Source organism: Neomonachus schauinslandi, chromosome 4, assembly GCF_002201575.2.
Source record: "Neomonachus schauinslandi chromosome 4, ASM220157v2, whole genome shotgun sequence".
In the NCBI taxonomy this organism is placed as follows: Eukaryota; Metazoa; Chordata; class Mammalia; order Carnivora; family Phocidae; genus Neomonachus; species Neomonachus schauinslandi.
The window spans coordinates 18,546,153-18,557,465 of NC_058406.1; positions in this window are offsets into that span (position 1 = coordinate 18,546,153).

Genomic DNA, 11,313 nt, shown 5'->3' on the forward strand with positions numbered 1-11,313 from the left:
GGGTCACCTTCTTGTATTTTGTCCATCGGCGATCGAGCCTTTCAGTACTTCCTCCGAGAGCAGGGACGGTGTCCGCAGTGGCCCAGCACACAGCATGAAGCACAGGTGATTAGAGAGGGACAGGGACTCGCCCTAGGACAGACAACAGCAGGGCCAGGACCTGAGTTTCTGGAATCTTCATCTTCTATCCTTTACTTTCCATCGCTCGAGTACAGTGTGTTAGAGGACGAGTGTTTCCCACACGCAGAGGTAAATCTAGCACATGATGTCCCTTTTGTGTCCCTTCTTGCCCGCCCCTCCCCCACCCCGCCAAGCCCGAGTTAATTCCCTCTGCATCTTTTCAGCAGCTTGGACTTGCCTCTAATCCCGAATCTGTCTTCCCCATTGGACTGTAGATTCCTGGAGGCCAGAGACCGTGCCCCGTGCCCCCAGTCTCAGCACAGGGTCTGGGAGATTGTAAGTGCACTGTGCATGCGTCACCCACATTTCCGGGGACCCCTGGGGGCCCAGTCTCCGCACCGTGAGGCCAGAGCACTTAATAAGACACAGCCCGGGGCGCCTGGGTGGCTCAGTTGGTTAAGCGACTGCCTTCGGCTCAGGTCACGATCCTGGAGTCCCGGGATCGAGTCCCGCATCGGGCTCCCTGCTCGGCGGGGAGTCTGCTTCTCCCTCTGACCCTCCTCCCTTTCATGCTCTCTGTATCTCATTCTCTCTGTCTCAAATAAATAAACAAAATCTTTAAAAAAAAAAAAAAGACACAGCCCGGTAAGCAAAAGTAATTTAAAAATAATTCCAACTGTGACTTGTGTCTCTCTAATACCCTTAACATCCTCTTCCCTCTGCGTCCCTGTCCCTTTTCCTCTCCCACTCTGTAACACAAAACCTGGAAACCAGATTGTCCAAAAGCCAGAGTCACCTTATAGGCACAGAGCCGGCTGTTCTCCCAGCCCTGGGCCACTCCTGCTCCCGGGCACAGGGCCGCTCTGCCAGGTGTGCCGATTCCCGGCCTCCCTCGCAGGAGGGGCCCCAGGGACCGAGTCGCAGCCCCTGGAAGGTCACTGCAGTGATGGAAGCCACTTTCAGCGCTAGGCCTCCGGTCACCGCGTGCCTTCTTCTCCCTCCCCGCTGGCTGAGGCCAGACATGGCCACAGCCCAGGGAGGTGCCGACGGAGCCCGCGGGATGGAAGGGCTGTACGGTGGAAGGAGACGGCTCTCTGAGTGGGCAGCGTGCAAGCGGCCTCCAGACCTGCACGTTCACCGGGCCTGCTGTGTGAGAGGGGAACACACTCCTGCCCTCCTTACGGTGCTCTCTTCGGGGGTTCTCTGCCTCCGCAAGGAGCAGTTTAGTCTTACTGGTAAATAAGAGGGCCAGGAAGGGAGAGAGGCTGGCCGAGGAGCCCCAACCAGAATTCTCTTTAGGAGAAAGGGGGAGCAGAGTCTGGGACCCCTGCACGTCGGACTCTGTCGCCTCACACGTTGGCGGCATGACTGAATGGCCAGGGGTGCTCGCAGCGGCAATGAAGCAGGACGGTTTCTTGTGTAACTAAAGGGGAAGGGGAAAGAATAGGGTCACCCGGCATCCAGGTTCAGTGCTGACATTCAAACGCAACAGAAGCAACCCCCATTCTTCTTCTAAAGGACTCTGCTCCTGCCATCCTTCCCTGGGGGGAGGGCAAGAGCAGCCCCCCTCATCTCACAAGGGCCTCCCCAGAGGACAGTGGGAGGCTTGCCCAAGGTCACCCTGGCCATTAGAGGCGGAAGGGCCAAGGAAACCCCAAGAAAGGATTTGGAGCCAAAAAGGATTTGGACCTGGAAGCAGATGGGGAAACCAGCAAGGGAAACTTGCCGAGGTGGAAAGACTAACTCAAGAAGCTGTAGCCAAAGACAATGGATGGAAATGACCTAAGGAATTCCAGGAAGGAGAGAAGCCTCTGGTCCAGGCACCTGGCGGGCTCCTAGCAGCCTGCAGAACCACCACCATTCACGCCGACAGAGCTGGGGCTGGTGGGAGACTCGAAAGCTCAAGCACTGAGCTCTGAAAAGGAAATGCCAGAACCACAAAGTTCTAATGTGAATTGTCTCAGCCAAAATAGACAAAACTGGCCTTGGGGAGGGCCTGGAGCCCAGACGCGAGGGAGAGGAAAGACCTGATGGGCCTCAATCTTCCCAGGTAACATCCTTTCATTCAACATTCCCTGAACATTTCTGGAGCTCCTACCACGTCCTGGGCACCTCTGTAGCCTAGGGATACAGCCATGAACCAAACAGAAAAAAACCCCCACCGTCCGTGGGCTCCACATGCTGGTGGGGGAAGCAGACCATAAAAGACAACCACAAGAAATAAGTCAGTTCTGTCGTGCCAAGATGCAGCATGTGCTATTAAAGCAAAACAAAACAACAGGACCAGGAGTGATGGAGATGAGGCTGACTACATAATCTGTGGAGCCCAGTGCAAAATGAGAATGTGGGGCCCTGTTCTAAAAGCAGAGAAAACAAGCTGTTAAAGGTACACAGGAAATTTTTCCTTCTTTCTGCAGTCTCTCCTCTCTCTTGACTTGTCACTGTTTTCTATTTGCTATTTAATGTCACGTGAAGTAAAGAAAAAAATTAAATTTAAATTATCAGCATGGGTTTTACCGTTCATTTTTATATTGTGCAATGCCAGCTTTGAAATGAAAATATTAGAGCATTCAACTTGCATGTGGAATCACAGAAGTTACACAATTTCTATTTCATGGCTTGTCCCCAAGGGTGCCCCAAACCTGCCAGAAGAGGCCAAACAGAAAGACTGGAAAGAGGAAGAGCTGATCCACCCAGCCACCCAGCCAAAGCAAAGAGTAAGGGAGCTCTCCTGGGCACAGAGAGACCCTCAGGGTAAAAACTCCCTGGGTTCCCAGGGGCCCTGCCCCATTATGGGGGACACGCCCACTCTCCAGAGCCTGCCAGCTGCCAAGTTCCCCTACAAATCGTCCCTCCCACCAGATGCAGGACTGATGCATAGCACCTCAGATGAAGGTGGGGCCTGTGGAACTCAACTCCTCTCCATGCATCCACTGCTCCAACCCTTGGCAGATGGGCAACCCCCAAGGGTCTTGAAACTTCCATTCTAGGATGTGCTCAGTACCTGGATCAGGGTCTTACCCCCACTGAGATGTGGCCTCTGGCCAGTCACCTACCAGATGTGCCCTGGAGCTGCCAATGCAGGGCGGGGTTGGCCATGCCCCACCCCAAGACACTGTGGGGTGCGTGCCCCCTGACCATCCCACCCCTGTCCTGTGCCTGTGATCAGGGTCCTGCCAGGCACCCAAGACAGCCAGTCATTGCGTGGGGCCAGAGAGAGGAGGCTGACTGGGGCCAGAGGGACCAGTGGGCAGGGGAGCAGGCAACGTGTGGGAGCTGAGGCCAAGTTCCTGGCACACACTCCCTTGTCCCTCCAGACTTCACTTACAACACACAAATCCGAAGATAAAATTATCAAGAACCTCAAGACAGCGATGGTGGAACATAAAGTGCAAAGCACGGGGCCCTTCTGAGCACAGGGTCTTGCGCCAGGGGGCTGATGGCACTCCCAGAATCCAGCCCTGGAGGGAGGAACGGTTGTCATTCCAAACAAATGTTCAGAGAAGGCTTTTGGGAGAAGATGATATTTGAGCAAAGATGAAGAATGAGAAGGAACGGGCCACTCGGACTCCAGAGGGAAGGGTGTTATGGGCAGAGGGAACAGCATGTACAAAGGCCCTGTGGCTTGGGCATGTGCCTAATGCATCCATGGGGTGGCAAGGAGGCCCGTGTGGCTGGAGTGGAGGGAGAAGGGGCCAGCTGCAAGGCCCTGGGGGACAGTTCAGGGATTGGGGCTTTTGGTCTGAGAGAAAGGGGGAGCCAAGGAAGGGTTTTCAGTAGAGGAGTGACATGGTCAGACTTAGGGGGGCTCCTGAGGGGTTAAGAGGAGACTGTAGGAGGCAGGGAGACAAGCAGAGGGCCACTGCAGTCATCCAGGAGAGGGATGAGGGTGGCACGGACCAGGCTTGAAGGATTCGTGGTCAGATTCTGGATATTTAGGAACAACCTAACATATATTTATTCAAGCCCCAGGATGCCGCGTAGGGTTCAAGGCTCAGGGAGTTAAGCAGGAGACCCGAGGTTCCAGCTGCGGTGGAGCCGACATTCTGGTGAGGTGGGAGCAGGGCCCCTCTGACATGTCATTTCAGCTGAAATCTGGGAGACATAAGGAGCCACCATGAGATCAGGGGAAAATCATTCCAAGCACAGTGCACAGCATGGGCCTCAGTTGGCTCAGGCTGCCAGAGCAGAATACTGCAGACTGGCTGGCTGAAATGTAACTGTGTTTTTTTCACAGCTTTGAAGGCTGGGAGGTCCAAGATCAAGGTGCCCGCCAATTCGGTTCTGGTGAGAGCTCCCTTCCTGACTTGCAGACAGGCACCTTTTTTGTTACGGTCTTCACCTATCCTTGCCAATGCGCCCCTCAAGCAATCTCTCGCTCTCTTTCCTCTCCTTACAGAGGCCACCAATCCTGTCTGATTAGGCCCCCCACACTCTTGACTTCACAACCCTCATTACCTCCTGAGAGCCCCACCTCCACACACAACCACACTGGGGAGCTTCAACGTATGAATTGTTGGGGCGGTGGGGAGACACAATTCAGTCCAAAGCTCACCTGCCGCGAGGTGCTCAGCCCCCCGGGGAGGAGTACAGAGCAACCCTTAGCTGGGCCCGGAGGATGGGCCCTCCAGACTGGCTGGCCTCAGCAGCAGACACTGGATTCCATCCCACAGAGGCATATTGAGCAGGTGGTCCTGGTGAGGGGTTAGAGGCCTCGGTGTGAATCAGCCACAGCCCTGATGAGTTAGGATAGGGTTTCTCAGCGTCAGGTTCTCAGTCCTCTATATCCAAAGGTCCTGGGGCACAGATTCCCACCCTGCCTGTAGCTAGGAGGGCTCAGAGGGTATTTTTAAAAAGGATCCCAAGGAGAACTGCTGCTGCAGGGGGAGGGGCAGGGAAGCTGGGCAAGCAGCTAGGCAAGCAGGTGGAAAAGGGGTACCAACTGCGCCTGCAGAGGGGGCCTGGAGACTTCTGCTGGTGAATGACTTCTTGACATACTTGACGTACTGTTGCAGCTGGGCATTGTAGGGGGAGAGGGAGAGGGCATTCCAAACGGAGGGGACTGCAGAGGCAAAGACTTGGAGGCTGGGCAGGACCAGAGGAGAGGAGGAGGGTAGAAAGGTGAGAGGAGGTTGTGCACAAGTTTTCTTTGCTCCCCACTGTGACCAAGGGGACAAGGTGATCAGCGTTACCTGCAACGGCTGTGGGGACAGCATTATTGCAAAGAGGCCCCTGTTGGCTGCACAGGTAGCCCCCCTTTGCCCAGGCCCCCAGGAGTCACTGATGGATCATCTGGGTCCATTGGTCCAGCTGCTGTTCTTCCTGCTGAGGGAGGAGATGGATGGGCGATTTCACAGAGAACAAAGGGGCTGGAGGCCTGGGGGAGGGGATGAGTGAGGACCTCTGTGGAGCTTCATGACCTTATGGCCCTTCCCTGGGTGGCCCTCAATGGGTTGGCTGGGCAGAGGGCACAGGAAACAGCCTGTCTTTCAACTATGGGCCCCAACCTATTTTGGCTGCCCTTCTGCTCTGAGCAATCACACCCAGAGGGGTGCTGGAGCTGGGTGCTAGAGCTGAGTGCTGGAGCTGAGTCCTGGAGCTGGGTGCTGGAGCTGGGTGCTGGAGCTGAGTGCTGGAGCTGGGTGCTGGAGCTGAGTACTGAAGCTGGGTGCTGGAGCTGAGTGCTGAAGCTGAGTGCTAGAGCTGGGTGCTGGAGCTGGGTGCTGGAGCTGAGTGCTGAAGCTGGGTGCTGGAGCTGGGTGGCTCACAGGAGCAGACTGTTAAAATATTCAGGAACTTTTTAAGCTGGTTGTTAAACTTTTGGTTACTTGAAATTGGCCTTGATAGGTGTTTTTACTATATGGAAATTACAAAAAATAAAAAATCAAAGGTCTTTTTTTTTTAATTCTTCCACAGAGCTGGTGAGTCAGCACTCCACTGACAAGGAGCCACAGCCACCGGGATGTGGGAAACTAAAAACAAAAGAAAAACTGGGTTTCCTTACCACCTACAGCCCACCAACAAGTCCTTCAAACAGGCAGGGTGACATTCATCTAGGGACTCAGCTGCCTGGATATTAATACTTTGCTAAGGGCAAAAGGCAATCCTAGCCTCCCCCCTGCCCCGCCCCCCCCGCCCCAGGATCCTGTAAGTCTACTTTAATGTATAAGAATTCCTTTGGAGGGGCGCCTGGGTGGCTCAGTTGGTTAAGCGACTGCCTTCGGCTCAGGTCATGATCCTGGAGTCCCGGGATCGAGTCCCGCATCGGGCTCCCTGCTCGGCAGGGAGTCTGCTTCTCCCTCTGACCCTCCTCCCTCTCAGGCTCTCTGTCTCTCATTCTCTCTCTCTCAAATAAATAAATAAAAATCTTAAAAAAAAAAAAAAAGAATTCCTTTGGAAACTTCCTTTATCTCTAAACCCTCCAAGATACGTGTTGGCAATCACCCCCCAAGCATATGGCCCCCTGATATACACCTGAAGGGTCTCATGACTCAGGTTTTATTAGACGGTAATAAATGACCTTTCCCCAACAATAGCTAGCCCCCTCAAGGTCCTGGAAACCTTGCTTCCACATTCCTTAGAGGCTTACGCTATCCCTAACCCCCTCCCAACTTGAAAGCATATAATGGGCCAGTCCTCATGACCCCAGTGCCCCTCTTTCTGCCCACAGGTACTGTCCCCGTGCTTTGATAAAACCACCTTTTTGCACCAAATGACGTCTCAAGAATTCTTTCTTGGCCGTGGGCTTCGAACCCTCACTCTTCCCTACACCACTGTCACCATGGGGCAGGCAGCAGCCAGAGACCCTTCTCCAAAACACACCCTCTGTGCAAAAAGCCCCGCACAGAGCCCAGGAAACATCCAGGTGCATCAGATGCTCTTCAGTGTCCCTGATCTCAAGGAGCAACCAGTCTGTTGGAAGACAGAAAAAACAACCTGGGACGTTATCAACCAGAGAAATAAAGCTAACAACAGCTGCTGTATCTCGAGTCTCTCCCATGTGTCATGGTGCTGGGAACTTTTCACACATCATCTCTACTCCTCACAGTAGATGCCACTTATAGATGGGAAAAATGAAGCTCAACAGTACAAAGGCACCTGCCCAGGATCACACAGCCGGCACCGTCGGGTCCAAATCCCGCATTGTTCTGCCTCTTGAGCTTGTATGTAGCCTTCACCACTGCACGTCCTGCCTCCCTGTAGCATGCTGCGCTACAGAGCCCGGGGCAGGGAGCAACTAGCCCTGCCTGGGGGCAGGTGCAGGGGTGGCATTGGAAAAGGCTTCCCAAGAGTGGGGACATTTGGTCTGGGTCTTGAAGGATGAATAGGAGTTTGCCAGTTTAAGGGCAAAGTGAAGAAGGGCATTTCAGATGGAAGGAGAAGCATAGTTAAAAGGCATGGAGGAGTGAGAAGGCATGAGAGGTTCAGGAGGCGAGGAGGCGGGGGGAGAGCACAGGGTTGTATTACAAGGTTGTGTCATGGGAAAGGAGGCAAGATGAGAAGGCAAGTTGGGACTTTAGTAAGGAGGACCTTGAAAGCCAGGCTAAGAGATTTGGTCTTGATCCTGAAGGCTTGGGAGCCACGGAAGTGGAAGGTCCCTGGAAATTACACCCTAGAACTATGAAAAATGTGGCGAGATTGTTAACCACGTCTATTTTACAAGGTTCTCTAAAGCAATGCTTCTCAAACCATCCGTGGAGAAGGACCATTTTAAAAAAAATTTCTAAGCTGTCACAGACCAATACTTTTATAAAATACAAGGAAAATGAATTACTTAAAAAATAAAATGAAAAAAATACAAGCCTTTTTTTTTTTTTAAGATTTTATTTATTTATTTGAGACAGAGAGAATGAGATACAGAGAGCATGAGAGGGAGGAGGGTCAGAGGGAGAAGCAGACTCCCTGCCGAGCAGGGAGCCCGAAGCGGGACTCGATCCAGGGACTCCAGGATCATGACCTGAGCCGAAGGCAGTCGCCTAACCAACTGAGCCACCCAGGCGCCCAAGCCTTTTTTTTTATTATGACATTCAAGACACAATTGCTCAATCAAATTGCACTACAAGTTTTCAACCCTTAATTTCTGTGTTCACTTTGATAGAGATGCGCTTGTCCAGAGAGTCTCTGTTACAGGCACACGTCTAGGACAAATGAGGGTTCTCCTAGTAAGAGCTAAGTGCTATCAAACAAATCCCATTTTGATGATGAGGAATCTGTTGTTCAGAGAAGGTAAGCAGCCTGCCCAGGATCACACAGCAGGTGAGAGGCGGGGCTAGACTTAAACCCAGGCCTGTCTGCCTCAACCCACCTGGCAGGTGCAGCCCAGTCCCTCGGCAGAGCCCCTTGGCCTGGCCCCGTAGCCTTGTCCCTGCTCTTAACACAAGGTCAGGAGCCCTGCAGATGGGGAAATGGAGCCTACGTAATGGAGGCCAGGGTCCCACGCCAGAGGGTGGCAGAAGCAGCCAGCCTCCAGGTCTCCTGATACTAGTCTGCGCTCCATTTTGCCACTCTGCCTGCCTCTGGGCCAGGCCTCCAGGCCAGACAGGGCCAAGGAGGGCAAAGGGAAGGAGGGGCAGGAAGAGGCAGGGGACTCATCAATTGCTGGCAATTACATGGTGCTTTGTCATTCTTCATTAGCTCAGCAGCTCCATAAGCAAAGAGTTCCCTGTGGAAGCAGGAGACAGCTGCTGGTCCTACCCAGGTGGGCAGTCTGGGTGGGTAGGGACCCCTCAGGAGCACTTTCCCCAGCCCCTTTAGGTGCTGCTTCTCCAGCTGCAGAGGGGTCGCCTGCTTGCTGAGCACATGCTGAGAACCAGAGGACAGAACTTAAGTGGAGTCCCTGGATGTGTACTGGGCACTTCCTCGCTGCCAGGCACTCGTCAGCTGCTCCAGGGAACCCTGGGGTGAAGGATGATTCCCAGCTCCCATGCTTGGGGCATGCTCAGCTGCTGGAGGAGGTAAACAGGTTCACCAAGAACCATAAAACATGAATGTAGCCAGACTTACCATTTACTGAGCACTTGCCACTTGGCAGGCACTAAGTCAAGCATTTCCCCCCATATTATCCAACAGAAGCCTTACAAAGCTCTCTAAAGAAGGTATTATGCCCACTGTACAGATGGGGAAACTGAAGCCCCGTTGGCTAAGATTGCATACATATAGACGGAGGATTTGGTTTCAGGGCCCAGATATGTAGAACTCCAAGGTCAAACAGTTGTTGTCGTCGTTTGCCAGGGAAGATAATTGCGTAGGTGGCTGTGACTGGGTATTAGGGAGGAGCCAGCTAGATCTTTGGGGCAAAGGTGGGTAGTCTGGGAAAGCTGAGGAGGCAATCTGGCTGGATGTTTCTGGAAGAGGAAGCAGCATGGGAAGGGTCTGAGGAGGGAAGGGTTCAGAAGCAACTGGTTGGAGCAGTTGGATCAAGGGGACACAGAAGGCAGGAGAGGTCTGTGGGTCAGGTAGAAGGTCAAGTCTAAGCAGTAATCCCTGGGCTTCTGACTCACCAGTAACCCAGGTTCCCTCTGATTCCCTGGGAGAGTGCTGAGCAGTCGGGTGTGGGGGTGGGAACTCTGGGGGAGGCTGGACTACCCGCAGCTCAGACTGGGCCAGTCTGGTTCCAATTGCAAGAAAGCTCCCTTCCTTGAGGGCCAGTCAAGAATTATGATGATAATAGCCATTCCACCTTTACTGTTCATCCAGTCAGAAAAGTGATTCTAGTTTTATTAAAATATGCAATATATATATATAGATAGATAGATATATGGCACTTATTATAGGCCAGGCATAATTCTAAACATGTTCCAAACGTTAACTCTTTTAACTCTTGCAACCATCCATGACATATAATCCCCATTTTACAGATGAGGAAACTGAGGTCTGTGGAATTTAAGTGACCAACCTAAGGTCATGAAGTAAAGGAGTAGGGGAGACAGGATCTCGGGCTCCAGTATCCACGTGTTTAAGCCCTGTGCTCTGCTGGTGGGGGGCAAGAAAACACACTCTGCTGTAAAAACTCCCATTTTACAGATGGGAAAACTAAGGCCAACCCAGGTAAAGGGACTGGCTCAGGCAAGTAAGGAGGACAGATCGCTTGAGGAAATCAGGGCTCTTGGTCCTAGGCTAGGTTTCTGTCTTGGTCCCGCTACAAGCCCAAGTGATAGCTGGAGAGAAGCCGAGAGCCCTCCCAACCTGCTGGCACCCACTATCTCACTGGGGTTTCATGAGGGTCCCGTGGGGGAGAAAACAGTAAAATTACAATTCTGGCACCATTTTCCTAAAGACAAAAGCCAGTTATAACCAGAGGTAGCTTCTCCCTCTCTTTTATTTTTCTTTCTGATTACTAAAGGCTATATGATCATTGCAAAATTTTTTTTTACAAACTTAGATCAGATGAGAGAAAAAAAGAGAGAGAGAGAAAAGAAAAAAAAATCACCTTAAAACTCTTCCTTGAATACTGGTGCATTTTCAAGATTTCTCTGCTCTCTCTCTGTTTTTATAAGCATCCAAGATGGGAAGCAAGAGATTTGGCTCCCTGTCCTGGCTCGCTGTGTGACCTTGGGCAAGTCCCTGCCCTTCCCTGGGCCTCAGGCTCCTCACCTGTGAAAGGAGGCTTTGCACATGGTGACCTCAGAGGAGGCCCCTTGCAGCTCTGACCTTCTGTTTCTGCTTCTGTTCCTGGATTGGCAGAAGGGGCACAGGCAGGCTGCCCCTCTGTGGGGGACGCGTGGCTGACAGCTCCCAGCAAGTCACCTCCGGGACGATGTGATGGGCCTGGAAACAGCCTTCACTGCAGGCGCAGCGTTCCCAGGCCTGCCTGCTCACTAGGCCCATATGGTGCCCCCTGCCAGCCGGACACCACCAGCTGCCCTTCACCTGCCAGCCCTGGGTGATTGCTTTTCCTTCGGGCTCCAGAATGCTCTCTCTCTACTGCCCCAGGACCCAGAAGGCTCAGGGTAAGAGAGCTGGGGGGCTCAGCCCTGAGGACCTACCTACGCATCACCACAGCCCTTTGTGGGAGAAGACAGCCTCATATGGTAAAAAGCTAGAGAGAGGGAGGGCGGGAGGAAAGGAACGTTGACTATATTCCAACTCCATTTGGACCCCTTGCTAGGTGTTCAGAAATGAATCAGAAAAACTTATTGCCCTTGAAGGACCCCAAGTCTAGTGGAGGCAATCAGAGTAGAAATAGGCAGCAGC